We start from the raw sequence: 23355 nt of genomic DNA, 5'->3' as shown, positions 1-23355 counted from the left end.
TCTCCTAAAATTATGCTGTGTAAGCAGAAGGATACTATTTTTGTGATTTACACATGAAATGTTCCTTAACATGTCTTTTCGTAGCGTGCACTCTTTTTGTTGTTTGAAAGAAAAAAGATATTGCGTTATATGCTTAGGAAGTATGAAAGAAGAACACGCAATGACGCCCTAGCCGCTATATTTGCAACTTAGTCATTTGATAATGCAATTGCAAGTTATACTCAGCAAATACAAAGAAGGGTGTTTTAATATAGTTTGAGATTTTTCTACCAGACGATAATTTGACGTTTATTAGTTGCAGGTCAGAGTATTGACATGTGATCGAAACGCTAACTGTATTCCGTGTTGTATGGAAAATGAATACTGCTGGATATTTCAATTGATACAAGATTAACTTTACCTTTTTATGTTTAGATGATTTTAAGTTTTATTGATTTGAGAATTGTGTGTCTAGAAAATATGTTTTTATATTTGTATTTTTAAAAGAAATTATTTGTGGAAATAATACATTTAAACTACTAACAGAAACATTAAAACATGTTTGTATACCGATTATTTGCTGAAAAATCTAAAATGACTAAGTCGTTATTATACTGTTCTACCGGAAACCTTAGAAGGTGGCATATGGTACCAGTTCTAAACCTGGATAGGACCAAGAAAATAGGCAACATTTAGAGTTATGTGAGACAAATAGGGGGAAAAGTGCTTCAGATAAGTATCTGTTTTTTTCTCCTGAAAATGACATCCACAAACGGTTTGCTGTACTAAAGTCGTCATCTTCCCAGCTTTCCATAACATGCAGAGCTGAATCAGAAAACCTAATTTTGTATCACAGTTTTGAATTTTTTTTGAGAGGTAGCCTTTTTTCCCTATTTTTCTGTGCTCTCAACCTACTTCGTTTGTGGTGGAAACCAGGGTGAAACCCATGGGTGTTCCAGAAAAGCTATAGATTTCTGAAAAGCAGACAAAATTCGGAATTCAGCAAAGGGTCACATATGTGTATATCCCTCAATGTTTTCCCAAGAAAAATAACTGTTGAAATAAAGAAATTCTGAAATTGAGTAGGAACAAAACATTTTGTACATACATTTTCATCTGTAACTTTTTTTTAACAATAGCCAATTTACAAAAGCAATGTGCCATTACATCCACTAGACCCTGGTTGCAGGGATATAGGGTTTGTAGGCTTTCCAAGAACCCAAGAGCCAACAGCTTAGCTCCACTGTACAGTGGTATTTCATTGAGTAGAGAGTATAGACCAATTCATATAGCAAAGTAGGCAGAGTGAAAAATGAATACTGATGGCACCTATGTCTTTGCAGAGTGAAACTTTTCTGAATTCACATGCTGTGCATTATTCCACCATCTACTTTTTGGGTCAGGAATTTTCCAACTTTCTTCCATGTTCTTTAGTCGGTTCTTTGTTTTTTGTTTTTGTTTTCGTTGTTGGGCGTCAACTGATCTGCCCATTTGATGCTTCCTGTCACGTTTTATGTCCTCCTTCGGAAGCTCCCACCTTTGTTCGCCATCTTCAGAAGACTTATTCCTGCTGCTGAAAGTCTGCTGAAGGATCTCCAACACAAGAAAAAAGTTTTGGGAAGAAATTTGAGAAAATCATCAAAGTTCACCGGAGTAGTTTACCATCACGACTGAGAGGTACTGGAGGAGTATTCAGGCAAAAGGTAAAGTTTATTTGTGGACTTGCGAGACTGCCCATTCAGGGGGCTCCCAAGGGACTTGATAAAGAAGACACCATTCCAGTTTTGTGAGAACTGCCATCACAAGTTCTCACAAAAGGACAAACACCTGGTCTGCAATCTCTGCCTTTCTGTCGACCAACCAAGTGAGGACTGCAACGCCTGCTCAGTCTTCACGTAAATGACACTGAAGGTGAGAGAGACAGGTAAGCACACCATAGCATGCAGGGCCAACAGAAGACACCATCCCTAAAGGACCTGGGTCTCTCAAGCAAAGAAGAGGAGAATGTTGCAGAGGGAGAGACTTGTGATGTACAAGTTAAGAAAGTCAATGTTGAAGGTCAGGTGGGCATAAGGACGTAAGAGAGTCATTGGCCTTGCTAAAACTCAGACTGAGTCTCGTAAATCTGACGCAAGGGTGTCAAAGGGAGCCTCGAAGTCTAAGCTTTCTCCGACCACAGGCATGCCATGAGACAAAGAGCCCCTCGGATCCCTCAAAGGAGACCCCCTCAGGAAGACACAATAAATCCAAGTCCTTCAGAGACAATTGAGGAAAAGACGCTTTGGTGTCAAAAACAGATAAACCATGAGCAGAACAACCAAGCTTGACCAAGACTTCTTCTAAGGACTCTTAGACGCCAAAAAGAAGAATACTAAGCATCAACGGCAAAGAAAAGGAGGCAGAGATAAAACAAATGAGGAGGCACCTCGAGGCTGAGATGGCTGCCCTCATCCAGAAAAAGAGGGACTTCGAGAACATCTGAAGGGGTTCCACATACCTCAAAAGACTACGATGCCGAAAGAACACATGGAGAAAGAGGTCGAGGAAATCAAAACTCCCCTTACTCCAGAGCCCCCAAGAGGAGTAAGACAACCTTTTCTATCGCGAAGAGGAGGAACAGTTGACTGAGGCATATCAGGGCTCAGAGGTGGAGTAAATAGAGCAGTGGCAGGATCTGGACACCAACTCCCTTGAAAATGTGGATAGTTAGCCCTCAAGGCCTTCACGCCTCAAATCCCTCCCCCACCCCCTCCACCCACTCTTACCCCCTAGAGGACATAGGCATGTACAACCAGGTCATTAAACATGCAGCAGACAAGTATGGGGAACAACCTGAAGCAGAAGCTCAATCTTGCTTCCTTCTGGAAACTCTAATGCTGACACAAACCAGGAACCAATGTGTACCCATGCTCCCTAGTGTCCTAGACCAGGGAGAAGTCTTTATAGAATCTGCCACTTGCTAAGCTGTGACTCAGTAGGCAGAGAAAAAGTACAAACATTCATCAAAAGATCCTGCTTACATAAAGGACACAGTTCCTACAGATTCCATCAGTGTCAACTGCAAGAAAAAGGGCCAACGTTCATCAACTGTAGGGCCGCCTCTAGAGAAGGAAAGTAAAAGGTAAAAGTCATGAATTGAAAAGGCATATTTTGTGTGTGTGTATACACACACACACACACACACTCACTCATTTTCTCTCTCTCTCTCTGTCTCTCTTCCCCCCCCCCCCCCCCCATGCCCCTCCCCAATTGCCAGTGGGTGGTTATAGTTAGGACCTAGTTTCCCTAGGAAGAGCAATTTTTTTGAATTTTTTTTATAATAACTGCCACAGATTCACAAAACTTTCAAAACGTATACTTCGGGGGCCAAGAAAACAAAAAGGGGGGTTCCCAAAACACATTTTTCCCATAGGGATTTTAAACATGACTACAGCCTGAACCGCTGGGTGGAAATAAGCCAAACTTGGCAGAAAGCTGGCTCTTGTCGAGAAAGCGTGCTTTTTGTGATTTGGTGTTAATTAATTTGAGCAATTTTTGAGGAATTAGAAGTTAAAATATATAGATATCGAGGGACGCAGATCCACCTGTCCCTGAGCTGATCTGATTGGCTCTCAACACTTCAGAAAGGAAGTGTTGGCAGCCATCCTGCGATTCGGTTTCAGTCGAGTGCCAGGAAAAAAATGATTACAAAAAAAAAGAAAATGGGCCACATTAGGTTCACCTTGAGCTCGTAACCTTAGTTTAGGGATTCCTCACGGAGCCCATGAGGGCTAAAAAGCACTTTTTCCCTCTGGATTTTTCAAATAACAAAACAGTGAAATCCTGCTCTTTTCTGTTATTTGGCCCAGGGTGGGCTATGTCCGTGGGGCATTGGGGGGATTTCAAAAGTAGGGGGCGCACAGGGCCCCCCTCCTAGGGCTCCTATTAGCCCCAGGACCACCACCTCCCAGGGGCTACTATGCCAAAATGTGCGGGCCGCATGGCCACCCCCACACCCTGGCAGAATCTTTATTTAAAATGGGTGGGGACTGCACCCTCCCTGGGTCAATTGGTTGCAATTAAGAGTTGGGCCTGGGGACCTCCACCTCCTTGGGGCTAAATTAAAGGTTGGTCCTGAGAACCACCACACCCGCCGACCCCCAGGGCCGGCTCCTGCCCCCTCCCATAGAGTCCATGGGTCTGCCTTTAAATTGCTACAGTTATGCAAATGTGCATATTACTTGAAAAGCTCTGCCTACTTGACCCCGCACTGTCAACCTTAGTAGTATGCAGAGGTCTTCCTGCCTTTTACCAGGATTATATACAGCTTTCCAAGAGGAGCCCCCAGCGTGTTTCCTGCTGATTTTTGTGGCGCGATCTTGATGCCGAGGAATGTGAAGACTCTCCACAAAACAAAGAACCACTTACGTCAAATAGAAAAGAGGACCCTCGTTTGGTGGAGATTTACATCTTTGTACTCTTGTTGGCCTCTCAATAGCAGGAACAATCACATTACTAAATGCACACAAGGTCACCTAGAGACATTTCCTTGTGATCCATTACCGGGCTGTAGTGTAGAATACACATTGGACACTTACCCAATGAGGTAGCACTTGCTAACTAACCAGTAGAAAGTACTTCAGTTGTGTAGACATTTTGTGCAAAACTGTGGACTCTTGTTGGATAAAGGGGCAGGCACGGTTGCTTTGTGGCAGAGTCACTCCCACAGCTAGTGACAGTCACTCTCAGGCTTAAACGCCCACTCAGAGACTCATGCTTTCACTCACAAACCCACTCAAACTCATGCACTCACAGACCAACTTAGACACTCATGCACCCACTTACAGGCCCACTCAGACTCCCACACCCACTCAGAGACACGCTCACACCCAGTCTCCCTCTTACACCCAGGCAGACACTGTCACACCCACTCTCACACCCAGAGACACCATTTCACACCTATTCTCAGACTCAGAGAGACAGGCCCTGCAGCCATCCCTCGCCGCCCACAGCCTAAGGCAACGCGCGGTGGTTGTTGAATTAATGTATACTAATTAAAAATTACTTCAAGTAAAAAAAAAAATTTAAAACATACACTTGGTTTTTAAGTAAATTTCAATGTTTTTAAAAATTCCATTATGTCTCTGTAACCTTTGCGATATATAGATTAATTCATTCATTCATTCAGTCAGTCATTAATTCATTCCTGCTTCCTGAAAATGCCTGCCCCAGTCCACATTACATTCAGCCGGGTAGATCCAGGAGACCGTGCTTTTTTCAAAATAAATTTATTTTCATATATTCATATTACCCATGTGCGAGGTACTACAAACAGATATATAAATATGTGTGTGTGTGTGTGTGCGTGTCTGTATAATTTTTTTTATTCTTTGAGAAAGTAATTTTTAGGGTGGGTCTGAGTTTTTGCAAGCTAAGTGCTTTTAGGGTTGGTATAGGTTTTTGGGTGGTAAGGTGTTTTTAGGATTTAGGGTGGGTATCAGTTTTTGGGTAGTGTTTAGGGTGGGTTATGAGTTTGTGGGTTGTTTATTTAGGGTGGATATGGGCTTTGGGGAGGTAAGTTTTTTTTTTTTTTTAGGGTTATGGGTTTTTGGGTGGTAAGGTGCGTTTAGGATGAATATGGGGTTTTCGGTTTGGGGGTTTTCAGGGTTTAGGGTTGGTGTGGGTTTTTAGGTGGTGCTCTTTTTAGGGTTTTGGGTGGGTATGGGTTTTTGGATGGTGTTTATTTAGGGTTTAAGGTCGGTATGGGCTTTTGGATGGTGTTTATTTAGGGTGGGTATGGGTTTTTGGGTGGTAAGATATTTTAAGTGTTTTAGGTGGGCATGGGTTTTTGGGTGGTAGCATGGTCCGGGGCATTTGTTTATGCTTTTCCCCAAATCCCGTTGTTGCACAAGGTGATCAACAGACGTGAGAGAATGCAAAATGACCTCCATACTAACTGCCCCCCAGTGGGCAAGACAGACAAGGTTCTCAGACCTAATACAGATGGCAAAGGGGAATAATAAAAAACTACCAATACGACAAGACCTGTTATCTATGGGGAAAGGAAAGGTACTTCACCCTGAACCAGAAGCTTTGAGCTGGGCAGTCTGGCTGCTGAAGAATTAGAATTTGGACACTTGAAACTATCAGAAAAGATAATGGCCATTCATATTGAGGCAAGAAAACCAACAAGAAGAAGGTGCATCTTTTCCATTACTCCTTATTGTGCCTTAAAAGGAAGTTATTAAGGACAAATACAAAGGAATTAACAGAGCTAAATTACTTAACACATCTGATAGACTGCACATTAACCTATGCCTCCTTGAAGGTACATTTAGTGGCAGTAGTGGCTTACACAAGGGGCCGCATGAGGAGAAGTTTTTTTCACAGCACCAGTAAAAAATTGATACCTAGAGAGAGCCAAAAGGATTGCCCCACCAAGGAAGGTATGTGCATCTGTATGGAACCTTAATCTGGTGTTAACTTGATGAAGGCAGCCTTTTCACAAGGTCTCACGAAAAAATGCTCACACTAAAAACAGCTTTTCTAGTGGGCATAACATTGTTCCATAGGGTGCGTGAAATGCAGGCTCTCACAATTCAGGAAATATATATATGCAAATTCCCAAGAACAGAATTATCTTGATAACAGAGCCACAGTTTTTACCAAAAAAAGTTTTGCAATTTCACATAAACCAAACTATTCAAATACCAAGTATTTTCCAAAACCCAAAAGATCAAGCGCAGAGAGCTATCCATACTTTGGACGTTAGGCACGCAATAATGTACTACATGGAAAGAACAAAGTCATGCAGGAAGACAAAACAGCTATTTGTCTTCTTAGCAGCAGCATGGTAAAACTAGTTACTATGGGTATATTAGCCTGATGGATTTCTGAAACTATACAAATATGCCACACAAGTGCGGGGGAAAAATTGAGCTGAAACCCAAGGGCACACTCAACAAGGATTAAAGGAGCGACCATTGGCTTTCTAGCAAACATATGGCAGTCACTTGGTCATCCACACACAGACACACCCACACACAGACTCAGACACACAACTACTGCATAGACATTCAAATGAGCAAAAAAGCTAAGGCTGGTCAAAATGTACTAAAACATCTGTTTACAAATCTTAGTCCATCTTCAACCTAACCACCGCAAATCTGACATACTGGTACATAATCTGTGCACAGCATGTAAATCCAAAAAAGATTTATGCTGCAAAACAAATAGTTTCGTACCTGTAGGTGTAGTTTTGCAGCTTGAAGAATTTTGTGGAATCACAAGTGACCCACCTCCACCAAAATGGGGAGAAAAGAGGAAAAAAAGAATCTGAAGATGGTGAACAAAGGCTGGAGCTTCCAGAGGAGAAGATACAGTATCACAGGAAGGACCAAATGGGCAGATCCATCAGTCACCACCCAACAACAAAAACATGGACGCATCAGTTCCCACCGAAAACTGAGCCTTTTATTCCATTGTGTGTTCTCCTAAATTTTGGAGCCTAGCTCCTAGCACCTAGGAAAACCTAGCCAACCTGTACATTTTTAAAGACTAAACTACAGAGGAAAATCCAGGCTGGGTGGACTTCTGTGGTTCTCACCATGTGTTTTACCCCGAATCCCTTGCAAACTTCAAACTTTGACTAAAAAACACATTTTCCTCACATTAATTTGAGGGAAAGTCCTGGAATCTGCAGGGAGCCGCAAACTTCCTTTCACCTGGTATTCCTCCAAGACTCTAAATAAAAATGATACCTCACTTGTATGGGTAGGCTAGTGCCCGTGACAGAAATAAATGAAACCAGGGTCAATGGGAGTCCCCTGACGAGGGCTCCCATTGGCCTTGGTTTGAGCTGTTCCTGTAGCTCGCATAGGCCCGGCCACACAAGTGGGGCAGCATTTTTATCAGCACAAGTAGGGTAATACAGAGTGGTAAGAATGTTGTGGATTCCTGCGGATTCCAGAACTTTCCATCTCAGAAACGGAACGTGTGATTTCAGTCAGAGTCTGAGGTATGTAGAGCATACCTCATCGGATCCAACCATGGCACACCACACCGGATTCCCTTGGTCATCTAGCCTTCAAAAATGCCTGTGGTTTGTAGGTTTGCATTGGTGGCGTCACAGCACGGCCCAAATACCGCACCTACCCCTATTGCATATCTCTTAACATAGCGATTTAGGGCCTTTTATACCCTTTTCTCTTGTGCCATCCACACAAGACACGTGGGAACTCAAGATAGTATTTAACCTGTGGCTGCACCCAGATTCTATGTACTTCCGTCACAGAAATGTGATTAAAATATAGGTTGCTTAACAAAGTTTGACATTTGCATCGGGTTCTGAGTAATATTACCTGGTGAAAGCCACGCAAGTCATACACCCCGCTATTCCCCTGGTTGTCTGGTTTAAAAAATAAATGTGCAGGTTTGCGTGGGTGCTGGCTGAGCTGGGGCCCAAAATCCAGAGCTACCCATAATGAGGGGCAAAAAAGTTCTTAGTAAGAGCCATCTTACCGCCACAGATATATATCTGGTACTAATTTTTGTAAGTTAATCCACCACTTACATTGGTTGATTTTAGCTTCTCCAGAAATTATTGCTTCAAAACACAAATACTTATCAAAATATCTGAATATTGAAAGCAAAACTACTGAAGGTGAGCCTTAAAGCCATATGGAAGCGACAACTGCTTTATGGTCCACACACAGGAATTATTCTGACGACCGCGGCACCAGTCCAACCGATCAGTGCGCTCACATCAACATACCGCTGCCATGCAAGGACCCATCACATTCATACACCGCAGGATGGAATCAGTTTGACTACGGTTTACCATCTATCAAGTAACTGCCTCTTTCTTTCTGAGCATTACCAAATACATACCTAGCGAACCTTTACTAATGGCTCCCAAGACAGTCACATGAGGCTCAGGAAGACATGTCTAACATGCGTCTTTAGCGTACTCGCTGTGGTAAATCCAACTCCTTCCAGTTTGTGGGTGCAATTTGGGGGTGTCCAAGTATGCCTCTGAGACGTCATTCCTCGAACTGAGTGAGCATATCTTCCTTTGAAACCTGGGCAAACAAGCTGGGGAATACTGGTGAAGTTCTATGAAGAGAAGGTCACACACTATTAAGAACTGTCGTTTTTTAAACAAAGGGTAGTTTGTGAGAATGTATCATACATCCCATCCACCGTAATGCGCAGTGCTATGACTTAAATGCTCTTCTAATACAGCAAACTGAACATCCAAGTTCTGATTGAGGATGAACAATGCAAGCATTTACCCATACGTACCATAGATAATTCAGCATTGGGGCCAGTACGGCACCAATGGGCTTGAATTCCTAGGCTAAGATGAAGTCATGGCATGTTTAGCTGTACTACCTTTACTATCTGCCTTATATTTATGCAATATCCCTGTGAAAGCACATTTACCATAAGCTTTTCTTACCCGTTCATGTCTCTGTCCTCATCAGCGTCCTTACTAATCCTGTATATTTGCCAGGTGAACCTATACTAATGTCTTCCATCCCAACCTACTAGAAGCTCAAGAAAACCTCTTTTATGTGCCAACAGAGCACTTACTGTGCTAATCAAACTCCTTCCAGTTTGTGGATGCAAGTTCTTGGTGTATGAGTAGGCTTTCCGAGGCCTGATTCCTGGAACTGAGTGAGCATATCTACTGTTGAAACAAAGGCAAACATGCTGAGGAATACTGCCTAAGTCCCCTAAAGTAATAAGCCAAACAAATGTCCTGTGGGATTCATTCACAAACACTTCTACTTTTCCTTTGAAAGTGTGAAAACTCAGTTACTAACTTGAACAAGGGTACAGGACACAATATCTTGTACGATGATTCTTTTCACAACTTATACTAAAGATGTGAAAACAATCATCATACAAGATATTGTGTCATATGCCCCTTTTAAATAACAGTGGTTATGATACAAGTTACTAATCGAGTTTGCATACTTTCAGAGCGAGTACAAATGTTGGTGAATAACTCCCCTGGGACATTTATTTGACTTATTACATTTACTTTGGTTCTTGTGGGCAGTCAGGGTGGTCCTTTTGTAGTATACATAAGTTTCCTAGAAAGCACTTTAAAATCTCGTCAAGCCTTTAACATTTTGCCAAATAGGGTACTCCGTGACAACATGGCATATGTTCTGTCCACCTTTATGTGCAGTGTAGGAACTATAATGCATTTGTCAATCGTCAAACACCTACCACGTTCTGACAGCGTATTAAGATGTTGAGCAGGCTTTAAAGAAGACCATGATTTCCTCAAATACAGGAACTAAACTTCTGCAGCTGCTTGCTAGTGAAGTAGTTGCCCATGGAAGGTAAGTATCCATGCACAGCCATTAATAGGCTTAACGGCCGATATACCTCAGTCGATTTCCCAGTACTTCGCTTTTGTATGATACAGTATAAAGCAAGTAGGAAAACACAGGGCTGGCTGACTTGAGCACAGGGGACAGTAAACACGACTCACTTTCATCTTTCCTTGCTTAGTAAACCATCTACAAGTATGCCCAAGTCACCCCACCATGTCTGGGCGTGGGTAAATGCAGCAAAAATATAGCAAGACTTATCAGGAAACGATTATCCGCCTTAGTTCAGCATAGCAAAGACCAGAACTAACCACTAGAGAGCCCAATATATGCCAAAACAATTTTTTATTGAATTAAGCAATATCGGGGGAGGTGTACTTAGTTTGCTCACAGTCCCTGGGTTTATCAGTTCATGGACACATTCACAAATGAAATAAACATAAGGCCAAATAATATATTAACATATGTTACAATACAACAAGGTATCTGATGATATATCCTTTCCTCAGTTCAGTCATTCATGGCTGTTCTCCCAATTAATTTGCCAGTCCATTATGAGGAGGTAGTCCTAAGATGGCAATGTATAGTGAGGTGGTGCACCTCTAATTGTCGTTGAATGTATCCGTCTGAAGAATCTTGGTCTTTTCATGACTCTTCCAGAGTATCAGTGTTGATGCGTTTCGGCCCCTACTTCTTTTGGGCCTCCCTGGGACATTAAGGAAAGATGAAATAATGGTGTGTGGCTTGGCCTAAAGGCAAGATGTTCGCCTTTCAATGAAGCTGTGCAGGTGGGGGGAAAATTAATCCTTCATTTTCCCTGAAGATCGGGTGCCATCGGAGGCGGAGAGAACAGTCCAGCACTCCGTGAGTTGCTGCTGGGCATCTGTCCCAGGCCGCTTGCTCCCTTATACTCCTGCGACTGGAGGCAGTTCTGTCCTACTATCGGCTGCCTTCCCGGGAAAGAGGGGGGGGGGCTGGGGGAAGGCCACATGCTGTGGTACAGCAGCTAGAGTGTGGGCACTGCTGCAGGAAGGCCCAGCCTAAATAGTTGCGTGTTTGGGCCTGTGGGGGTCTAGACGCGTCCCAGGGGCGTGTGGCTGTGAAGAGGCCCCTCCCACTCTTGACCAGTGGGGAGGCCTTGCCGAGTGGAGGAGAGGACTGAGACCGTCCCCCAGACTGGTGGCGGGGCCCTCGAGAACATGCTGCGGATGGCCTGCATGGCGTGAAGGTGGTGAGTAGTGGTCTGCCTGAGAGGCGGGGGTTAAAGCACATGATTGCCCTGAGCTGGACGAGACAACTGCTTTGGAGGCCTGCTGTGCTGTGGCCCATGTAGTCGGCACACAGGCAACTTAGCAGAGTTTGATGACTGACCTCATAGGCCAAGATGATGAGACACTTGCATGGCAGTGGCCGCATGGAGCCGCATATTACGAGGGCATAAAAAGCAGAGGAGGGCATAAAAAGCAGAGGAGTGCAAAACGTGGATCCTGCCTGATTGTGGCGTCCCCCTATGCCGCTCTACTGTATGTCTGCCTTGATAACTGGTTTGCGGGGCATGTCTTCTGTGTAGAATAGGGGTGTTTGAGGTCAGGTAGCCACAGTCCTGCGTGCTGGAAGTGGTAGGCATGGACTGGCCTCCCTGGTTGGCAAGGTGGGGGTCAGAAGACCTTGGTTGTCTGAGGAACCGGATCTAAGTCTGGCCCCCCTCACCCTCCGAAACCTCCTCTCCTGCTGGCCTCTGCCATTTTCGAATGTCTTGGTGGACGCTCCCTCTCGCCCTCCCCCACCTGGGCTTGCTGCTTAATGGCCCGGCGGACTAGCGGCTCTCTGCCTTTTCCCCCTGGCGAGGCGCCCACGGGCTAAGTGGTGCTGCCTCTAACTCATGGCCTGTGCTGTGGCTACTCATCCCCCACAGATCGACTTGAGGGTTCCATGACGAGGTGGGGTCCTCACCCCAAGATCGGACCCCCATTAAAGACACCTACCAACGCGGACAGCATGGGGAAGGCAGACAACAAGTAGGCAAAACTCTCATTTGACACCTGCAAGAAGTCGAGCGTCCTCCATAAACCATGTGATGATGAGCCCAGGGACTCCAGCCTGGAGACGGCAGGCCAATCTGTGTCTATTATGGCCTTGTTTCTTGATCTGAAACAGAGTCTTGCTGGTATCAACACCAAACTGGGCCACCTTACTGACTGGATGGATAGACTTAAAGACCGAGTGGATGATCACAACTCTAGGCTGGACCAACTGGAAGGCCGAACCTCTGATCTGGATGATGGCTGCCACTCCTCTTATACTTGGGTATTACAAATGGAGAAAGTGCTTGGGGTCATCTGAAACAAAAATGAGGACCTCCAGGCTCGCTCTCGGAGGAATAACCTCTGCATCTTGGTGGAGCCTGAATCGACAGTGATGGGTTGCATGGAAGACTATGTGGAAGACATGCTGCGGTCGCTGTTTCCTGGAGTGTTATCACCAGTGCTGGTGGTAAAGTGGGCACATACATCGCTGGGGCCTAGGCTGCACTTGGTGCCCCGGCGAGGCCCATTGTAGCGCGTCTTTTATACTATAGGAACCTTGATGCTGTGCTGCACCTGGCCCAGGAACAGTGGCCCATTGTTTATCATAACAGCTCGCTCACCATCTTCCCAGATTATACTTCGGCAGTGCAGGCGGCACGCAGAGGCTTTCTGCTGGTAAAAAGATTCTTGACTTTAACGGACGCCAAGTACTCGGTGATCTACCCGACAAAACTAAGAATCCAATATAATGGGAAAATCTACTTGAGAAGTCTGTCCTGAAAAAATCTGCGGACGCGTCGCCGGGCCAGAGGAGCAGGACCGCCTCAGTGACAATGGCTAGCATGGCGTGGAGCGGGGCCTGGGGCTTGCTGTATGTAAAGCTGACCGCTGGCCCTTCCATATTCTACAGCGATCCATCTCCTGACCTCTCGTCCCCCTATTGGGATGAGATTCTCTGGCCTCTTTCGCCCCCTAGGTTGAGTCCTTGGTTACCTGCTTGTCCCCCTATTGGTTACCAGTTGGGTGGGGCCTGGCTGTTCGAACCATGTGGGGAGTTGACGTGGGTGGTGGAAGGAATGTTCTGCATTGTCATACTGTTGGTTCTTGATGTGCTTTTGTGATCTTCCCTTGTTTGTATCCCACACTGCATTCGTGCTAGGCGGAGGCCTCAACTTACAGACACGAGTAGATACGTTTCATGACCGCTACTAGACTGTCGCAAGCTGCCAGCAACGCTTCGAAATGTCTGTCATGGAACATCCGTGGGTTGAATGATGCGCCTGTCGTCTGCTAATCTGAGGCGTCACGCTATTGATATTTGCATGCTGCAGGAGGTACCCCAAACTGGGGATTCTAAGACCCAACTGCACGCGGGGTGTATCGAGGAGTGCCACATACCTCACTACTCCTGTTATGCCAGAGAAGTAGCAATCCTCATCCGTAAAGGGCTACCATGGTACACCAAGGAGGTGATATGAGACCCGTGGGTCGTTATGTAATGATGTCCGGAGTACTGTTTGATCGTCCCTTCTGGTTACTGTCAATGTATGGCCCCAATGTGGACAGTCCGGAGTTCTTCACTGAAGTATGCGTATGGTCCTGGTGCTCTGCTGTGGGGGAGGGGGCTTCAGTGTGGCACTACACCCCATCCTTGATTGCAGTGGTGCTTCACGGCCTCCACACCCACCTACAGCAAAATGTATTTGCTCCATCCTATCTGGGAACGGCCTGGTAAATTTATGGCGTGCTAGACCTGGTACGCGTAGGGCAGCTACATGCGTTAAAACTGTCCACAATAGTTGGTGCCGCATAGACATGTGGATCAGTACTAGAGACGTAGACCATTGGACCACAGGGGTAGCACACTTTCCGCACACAGTATCAGACCATTCCCCGGTGCTGTTGGAGATGCATGTGCCCTGCTCTTTGCAGAGAGCGTTCACGTGGCAACTCCGCTCGGGAGCCCTGCGAGACCCGGTCTTCAGAGAGTAGCTATAGTCTTACTTTGCATCTAATAGTGGCTCTGTGGAGTCCTTGGGGACATTATGGGAGGCATTTAAGGTGGTCATCTGGGAGGGGGGGTGTCTGGCTAAGCAGCATGGCACTCTCCGGGCACTGCGTCATGAGCTAACTGATTTGGAAAACCAGCTTGCCGACTTCGAGTGGCAATCCTATGCATCAAGTCCTATATTGATTTTGGCGGATGCCCGCTCTCTGATAAACACAGATAATAAAATCGTAGCCAAATTGATCGCCAACAGACTGCTCCCATTGCCAGATCAATCTGGGTTTGTCCCTGGCAGGTCTACCTCATATAATTTGTGAACCTATTTTGCAGTGGTACAATCAATAGCATCCGAAAGTCGTGTTGCAGTGGTTTTCCTTGACGCAAAAGCGTTCAACTCTATAGAATGGCCCTTCCTGTTCACATTAGTAGCCCATCTGGGTCTTAGCCCTGAGTTCATGCTGTTAATTAGGTTACTTTACACCAAACTGACAGCTAATAATGGATACGTCACAGACTCTTTCCCTGTCTCTGACGCCGCTCTTGTTTGCGGTGCCAATTGAACCGCGTGCGGCCCATCTTCCACAACACCTTAATCATAGAAGTCTCGCACTTCGGCAACGCCCTATTCTGGTATCAGTGTATGCAGACAGCATTACACTTTACGTTCAGGACCCAGACACCTATCTAGACCCTATTATACCTGAGTTCCTTAATTGTGCAGAACTTTTGGGCATTAATATAAACTGGGCAAAGTCTGTTAAATTCCCACTAATGGATGCTACTACATGAATCTGAATTCCCTCGACACTGGGTCACTGAACCAGCTAAAAATTTGGGAATCTGGCATAGTAGGAACCAGGACAGACTATGGGCCGCAAACTATGGCCAAGCAGTGTCTGGAGGAAAAAGTGGTTTGCTAGTGCTGTCTGCCTTTGTCAATCACTGGCAGATTTACCATAGTGTCTTTATCGATTTAATGATCTTCCTTTACCTCTCATGAGCCATTTCAAGACCAAACTTCGCGCTCTCATGATTTCTCTGGTGTGGGCGGGCAAGCAGCCCCGAATCACATGGAACCTACTCACTCAGCCCTTCGAGCTAGGTGATCTGGCAGAAATGGACTATTACTGTGCATAGGCACTGTTTGCCCACTTTTGGATTCATCCCATCCAATATTTGCCCATACTGCCCTGGAACAAGACTCGATATGGCTGGGTAAGTTGTCTAGAGCACTGTACCTTCCCTCCTGACGCCCTCGCTTGGGCATAGACACCGTGGCTTGCACAACTCTGGCATGGCATGAGCTACATCGTCGTAGTCGCACATGCACCCTTTATACCCCGTCGATGCCACTGCTCGATCAACCAACATTGCCCATAACATGTACAGCTGACGTACACCAGGCGACAAAAAACACAGCTCACCATTATGGGCTCTCTTCACCCTGAGGGCCAATTCATTGCGTCTGAGCTAGCCTTACAAGCGCCCTACGATAGCTCAGTGTATAGGCTCACACATTTTCAGGTTTGCGCTGCGGCTCACACCTGCAATATCGGTTTACCTATGGCCGCGCCGGTGTTTCAGGCTTTAGACTTACTCTATTCTTCCCAATCAGCGCGCCGGTTGGTTACCCGTCTATATCTAACCATGCAGAACACTGCTTGAGCCACTTCCCAGGCTGCCAGACAGCAGTGGGAACAGGATTTGAATACACCTCTCTCTGACGATCAATGGAAATACTGCTGCACTCACATGCAAGCCCTCTTTCCCCAACTACTGCCTGCGATTGATTTACTTTAAGTTCTTACACTAGATTTACTATTCCCCGGTGCATCTGCACCGCATGAGGCTTCGTGCCAAACCGGGCTGCCCGTACTGCCATGCTGTTCAGGCAGATTTTTTGCACTCCTGAGAGTGCCAGGAGCTCTGGGAGTACTGGTGAGAGGTGTTCGATGTTACAGAGGATGCGACGAACCAGGTGCTCCCGCGCTGCCCCCTCTTGGGGGTATGTTAAGAATATGAGGATTGAAGTCAGAAAGCTAGTATGCATGCTGCTGCTGCTTGCTAAGCGTAGGATTGCGATTTGTTGGGGTCTGACTCATGTACTGCACACGTTGGACTGTTTAAAAGATGCTGCGTATTGCCCGGAGCAGCTACTTATTCCCCTTCCCTTCCGTCTGTTAACTCCTTCCTTTTCCTTGGAGCTGGCCCATGACCTTATCTACCCATATGTTTAATAAAATCAAGTTGTGTCACACTATCAACATGCTGAGCATTGAAGACTGACCAATGCGGCAGTGTAGCAATGTATGCTACCGCTGTGATATGCTGTACTTCTCCTTGGACTAGCTCCTACTGTTCTTTAATGTGTGTTATGTTTGTCCGCAAACCTGATGAATAAAATTATATAAAAAATGGAAAGATTAAGTAACTTAATAGTCAAAACACCAAATATGCACAATTAAAACCATGCAAACCTTATCTGGTTGTCAGCAACCAGGTGATAGCTTTATTCTTGGTGCACAGCCAAAAAAGGAATGTAAAATTCCCGCGTGCCACTTGTACAGAAAATAAATATACTGGTAGTGGTTCCAAAACTTTGTGTATTGCCATGATGTGTGCCCCACCCACATGCAAACCATTTGCTCATACGTTGTCCCTAAAAGAAGATACAATTAGAACTACAAGCTCCAACTATCCTCACAAATAAGCTTTATTGGTGAAGCTCTAAAAGGGTAGTTTCCATGTAAATGGTCCCCTGCAACACATTAATGTAGTTAGTTCCAAGAGAGCCGGAGGACCTCACGCTCGGCGCCCCAAAGAGGAAAAAACACCCACCTACTTGTGTTGATTAGACAACCCGGTTTAGGTCTAAAAATGGGGGACACAAAGAGAAAGCCGTGCCATATGTAAAGAAGCCTCCTGAAAACTTTTAAAATAGACTATCCGGTGTAAAACTATTTTCAAACCCTCACTTTCTATTAATCAAAGCATTATCTCCCAAATGCCTTGTCGGGGTCACTGCAGTCTCTATTTCGCCACGGTGATGCAGCTGCATCTTCCCGGGAGAGCAATGTCTTCCCATAAGTCATGTGAGAGCGCCAAGCTCTGTGGCAGCCATATTGAAGTGGTTAGAGCTTCTATGTGGAGAGGTCGCTCTGCCCCAGGCAGACTGAAATCATTAAAGTTAGAAAGGACTTAATGGTGTTAGTAGTTTTTTTCCGGCTTATTTTGTGATTGATTGTCACACTCATGGGGAATGCACATACAGAGCGGTGCCAAAAAAAGACATGACCGAGCTCCGAGGAAACAAACCGCTCCTCTCGGCACCAGGGTGGCCATGTTGAAATACGATCCGCCTACAGAACATTGTACCGAAACACTATCACTCTAAACTAGCCCTATGAGAACATAAGAATTGTTCTCACATATCGATTTATCTGTGCATCAAAAGTAATTATGACAGCACATAGGAATGTCTCTAGAATGTGGATCATTCCACATACCTTCGAGGAAAAAGTGGGCCCAGTCAGAGGTGACATATCGCTGCTACATAAGGCAAACATTCTTAAAACTGTAACCCACCAATCAATCAATCAAGAAATTTGTATAGCGCGCTACTCACCCGGAGGGTCTCAAGGCGCTGGGGGAGGGGGACCGCTACTGCTCAAACAGCCAGGTCTTGAGTTGCTTCCTGAAGGAGAGGTGGTCTTGGGTCAGACGGAGGTGGATGGGGAGGGAGTTCCAAGTCTTGGCTGCCAGGTAGGAGAAGGATCTTCCTCCCATGGTGGCTTTTCTAATGCGTGGCACGGCGGCGAGGGCGTGGCTGGTCGATCGTAGCTGGCGGGTGGGAGTGTAGAAGGTCAGGCGGTTGTTGAGGTACTTGGGGCCCAGGTCGTGGAGGGCCTTGTGTGCATGGGTGAGGAGGCGGAACGTGATTCTCTTGCTGACGGGGAGCCAGTGCAAGTCTCTCAGGTGTCCGGAGATGTGGCTGTGTCGGGGGATGTCAAGGATGAGGCGTGCGGAGGCGTTCTGGATGCGTTGGAGTCTTTTCTGTAGTTTGGCCGTGGTTCCGGTGTAGAGGGTGTTACCGTAGTCCAGTCGGCTGGTGACGAGTGCCTGGGTGACCGTCTTCCTGGTTTCGGTGGGGATCCATCGGAAGATCTTTCGGAGCATGCGTAGGATGTTGAAGCATGATGATGAGACGGCGTTGACTTGTCTGGTCATCGAGAGGGAGGAGTCCAGGATGAAGCCCAGGTTGCGTGCGTGGTCCGTTGGTTTGGGTGCGCTGCCCAGGGCAGGGGGCCACGAGGAGTCGTCCCAGGCAGAGGGTGATGATCCAAGGATGAGGACTTCCGTCTTGTCTGAGTTCAGTTTCAGGCGGCTGTTCATCATCCACTCGGCTACGTCTTTCATCCCTTCGTGCAGGTTGGTTCTGGCGGTGGCTGGGTCGTTGGTGAGGGAGAGGATCAACTGGGTGTCGTCGGCGTAGGAGATGATGTTGAGGTTGTGATGGCGTGCGATGGCTGCGAGGGGGCTCATGTAGACGTTGAAGAGGGTGGGGCTGAGTGATGATCCTTGTGGTACGCCGCAGATGACTTCGGTGGCCTCGGATCTGAACGGGGGGAGGCGGACTCTCTGGGTTCTTCCGGTGAGGAACGAGATGATCCACTCTAGTGCCTTCTCTTGAATTCCAATGTTGCTGAGGCGCTGCACTAGAGTGCGGTGGCAGACAGTGTCGAACGCTGCGGAGAGGTCCAGGAGGATGAGGGCCGCTGTTTCCCCGTTGTCGAGCAGGGCTCGGATGTCGTCAGTGGCTGCGATGAGGGCGGTCTCGGTGCTGTGGTTGGCTCGGAAGCCGGACTGCGAGTGGTTGAGGGATCCATTTGTCTCGAGGAAGGCGGCCAGCTGTCTGTTGACGGTCTTCTCGATGACTTTGGCAGGAAACGGGAGGAGCAGATGGGGCGGTAGTTCTTGAGGTCGGTGGGGTCTGCTGATGGTTTCTTCAGGAGGGCGCTGAGTTCGGCATGCTTCCAGCTCTCCGGGTAGGTGGCGGTGTTGAAGGAGCAATTGATGATGTCCCGGAGATGGGGTGCGATGACGGAGTCGGCCTTGTTGAAGACGTGGTGGGAGCATGGGTCGGTTGGTGATCCGGAATGGATGGTGTTCATCGTATGGATGGTGTCTTCGGTGCTGACCGGGGTCCAGGCGCAGAGGGTGGTGTTGGGGGGCGTCGGTTTGGTGGTTGGGTGCGTGGTCTGTGCGCCGAAGCTGTTGTGTATGTCGGCGATCTTGCGGTGAAAGAACGAGGCGATTGAGTCGCAGAGGTCTTGTGAGGGGGTGATGTCGTTGTTTCCGGCGCTGGGGTTGGAGAGCTCTTTGACGATGCTGAAGAGTTCCTTGCTGTTGTGTGCGTTGTTGTCTAGTCATTCTTTGAATGCTGTCTTCTTGGTGGTGTGGATCAGCTGGTGGTGTTTACGGGACGCGTACTTGAGGGCGGTCATGTTGTCTGTAGTCGGGTTTTTTCGCCAGGCTTTTTCGAGGGTGCGGCAGTTCTTCTTGGAGTTCTTGAGGTCGTTGTTGAACCAGGAGGCTTTCTTGCTGTTGGGCCTGATGGGATGGGTTTTCAGAGGTGCGAGGTTGTCAGCGCAGTTGGTGATCCACTGTGTAAGGTTGTTGGCTGCTTGGTTGGGGTCCGCTGAGCTGGCGGGAGGGTTCTGGCTCAGTGATGTGGAGAGCTGGTCGGTGGTGATCTTGTTCCAGCTCCTGCGGGGAGCCTGTTGTGGGTGGTGGTGAGTGGTGGTTTTTCTGAAGCTGAAGTGAACGCAGCTGTGGTCTGTCCAGTGGAGTCCGGTGGAGTGGCTGAAGGATATGTACTTGCTGGAGGAGAAGACTGGGTCAAGCGTGTGTCCGGCGTAGTGGGTGGGGGTGTTCACCAGTTGCTTGAGTCCGAGGTTGGCGAGGTTGTCCAGCAGGGTGGTGGTGTTGTTGTCGTTGTTGTTCTCCAGGTGGAAGTTGAGGTCCCCTAGGAGGATGTAGTCAGCGGAGGGGAGGGCGTGTGGGCTGATGAAGTCTGCGATGTCTTCGCTGAATTGTGTGTGGGGTCCTGGGGGTCTATAGATGAGGGTGCCTCTGAGTGTGGTCTTGGGGTCGGTGTGAATCTGGAAGTGGAGATGTTCGGCAGCTGTGAGGGTGTCGTCGGAGTTTGTCGTGATGCGGATGGTGTTCTTGTGGACAATGGCGATGCCTCCTCCTGTCTGGTTGACGCGGTCCCTCCGGGTGATCTTGTATCCGTCCGGGATGGCGATGGCGATGTCGGGCGCTGAGGAGGCGTTCATCCAGGTTTCTGTGAGGAAGGCGACGTCTGGAGATGTGGTGTCGAGCAGGTTCCAGAGTTCCACGGCGTGTCTGTGGATGGAGCGGGTGTTGAGCAGGATGCACTTCAGGTGGTTGCTGCTGGTGCTTGGTTTTGCGGGCGCGGTGCAGGTCTGGATGCAGGAGAACTTGCAGGATTGGCAGGTGAAGGGTCCGTGGGTGCGTCTTGGGGCGGCACGGCAGCACCCGGGGATCCGGCCGGTGTTGAGTGCGAGGAGGGTGACGGCGCTGTAGGTCTTGCGGGTGGGCTGGCCTCTGCGGGGGCCAGGGGGTCTGGCGCTGGGCGCGGGCCAGGCGCGGACGGGTGCAGACGGGCTTGCCTTAGGCGCGCCCGCTGCGCGTGCCCGCTGCGCGGCCTCCATAAGAGTGGGAGAGGGAGGGAGGAGCAGCTGGGAGGTGGGAGCGGGGCGGCCAATGGGGAGTGAGGGGGGCGGAGCTACGGGTCGCGGCGGCGGGAAACAGGGGGAGACGCTGGGCGCAGGGACCCAGGAACAGGACCAAGAAGGAGAGGAAGCAAAAAGGCGGCAACAGGACACAGGTAAGGAGCAGCGGTCACACAGGGGCTGCATGGCGGTGAGGGGAGCGACCTGCCTGGTGAACAGGGTCAGAGGTCGCTCTCTCTACTGCTGCGCGGCCTCCATAAGAGTGGGAGAGGGAGGGAGGGAGGAGCAGCTGGGAGGTGGGAGCGGGGCGGCCAATGGGGAGCGAGGGGGGCGGAGCTACGGGTCGCGGCGGCGGGAAACGGTGGCGGGAAACAGGGGGAGACGCTGGGCGCAGGGACCCAGGAACAGGACCAAGAAGGAGAGGAAGCGAAAAGGCGGCAACAGGACACAGGTAAGGAGCAGCGGTCAGCGGTCACACAGGGGCTGCGTGGCGGTGAGGGGAGCGACCTGCCTGGTGAACAGGGTCAGATTGATTGATTGATTGATTGATCAAATAAGGCCTTATCTCAGTGCCAAACACCAAAAAACGAAACCTCAATTCGATCGCAATTCCTAAATGAACAGTATCTCAGTTCACATGTTTGTATCATGTTCACCATACAAGGGTTAGATATGCTTGTACAGAAAGTAATCATTGCAAACTATAGTATAATGTTTTATAGATATCCAGGGATATGTCATCACCGACAACCTGTGTTATTGCAACATCTTGTATGATAATCTTTAAATCCTGCCAGACTCTTATTCATTTAATGGTTCATATCATAATTTAGACAAAACGAATATGTGATTCCTCAGATTGCTTGAGGGTGTCTACATTCCTGTAGACTAAACCGATTAATGCAAGATCCCCTTCATCAATAAATGTATTCTGTCAGCATGCCATACAGCAGATGCAACCTCAGTTTCCCATGCTTATCAGAGTTAGTCTTGTTGTATCTAGTTGGTGTAATCATAGGCTGTATTACAAGAGCGACTATACCTCATCTATTTCATTTAGGCCTTTAGATGCTGTACTGAACTTCTCAGTTTGACTTCAGTTCTATTAAGTGTTTCCAGTGACCAACCTCTTTTGTTGCTACAAAAAGAACTGACCAAGCGATATCATCTATTGAATGGTTAAATGTTTTGTAATGGTCTACTAAAAGAGCTCCACTCACCCCACATTTGACCCTTGAGCGATGTTGGATGACCCCTACCTTTTACTGGTTGGGTAGTCTGTCCTATATAAACTAATTTGCAGGGACACTGTAGACAGTAATCACATTCCTTGTGTTACAGTGTGAAAAACGAGCCTAATGGTAGATCATCCCATTCAATGTAAGCTTTTTAGTTTCCTCGGTAAAACGACAGATTGTACAGTTATTTCATTTAAAGAGTCCTGTCACTTGTTGTAGTTGCAGCATTTTATCTAGCCCTTTGCTCTTTTTCAATGGTGTAGTTGCTTTCACTAATGTGGCCCTAGATAAGAAGAATCAAAATGCCTCCAATGTATGAAAGTTCGTAAATTTCACGGATGCTGCTCCTTCTATAGCCGTGATTTCACAATGCTTCACATACAATTTATCAAAATTGTTACTTTTATGGGTGATCTTTACCTGCAGGCCAAACACAACAACTAAGATTTCAAGGCTTCTAGGTGGACGGGCCATTAGGACAGAGTCATCAGGATATAATAATGCCAGAATCTATCTCTGCGCCTCCTGATCACATTAATTAAGATTCTTAATGTAAAGAATACATTTCAATGGGGTTAGGACAAAGCCTTGGCGTTCTCTCTATTTAAGATTGAAAGAACGGGTATAAACTCGGTTGTTGCCTTTCTTAACTTAGGCCGAAGGGAGCATCCAAGCCCAACATCTTCTATTTGCTGACGGCCGGGTCCGATCTTGACCTGGCACATCCCCGACGTTTCTGCCGCTGGTCTAGGTCCAGTGCACTTTATAGTGCTTATGTAACCCAGGTGAGTAGAAGAGCGCGCCTCCTGTTTGCAGCAGGCCCTGCAGTGCAGAATACAGCAGCAAAGTTTAAAGCACCTTGTGATTAGTAAAGTGGAAGAGAAGTTGTAAGAAACATTGATTGGAGACCACAGCTAAGTGTAGTAGTCTTGTTTCTGAAACCTCAGATTCCTCAGAATAGTTGCATTTTTAAGTGGCAATTTCAAGTTACTGCATACAGTGAAGACCATAAAACCTAGT

At 47.4% G+C, this 23355-nt stretch overlaps 1 protein-coding gene across 2 annotated transcripts in view; it reads left to right on the top strand.

Annotated features, from left to right (window-relative positions):
- PJA2 (praja ring finger ubiquitin ligase 2) overlaps positions 1-23355 on the top strand; it is a 215857-nt gene that overhangs the window by 157788 nt on the left and 34714 nt on the right. The window lies entirely within an intron of this gene.

This window comes from Pleurodeles waltl, chromosome 1_1 (genome assembly GCF_031143425.1).
Source record: "Pleurodeles waltl isolate 20211129_DDA chromosome 1_1, aPleWal1.hap1.20221129, whole genome shotgun sequence".
Lineage (NCBI taxonomy): Eukaryota > Metazoa > Chordata > Amphibia > Caudata > Salamandridae > Pleurodeles > Pleurodeles waltl.
The sequence above is the reverse complement of the archived record's forward strand: the minus strand, read 5'-3'. Positions and strand labels throughout refer to the sequence as shown.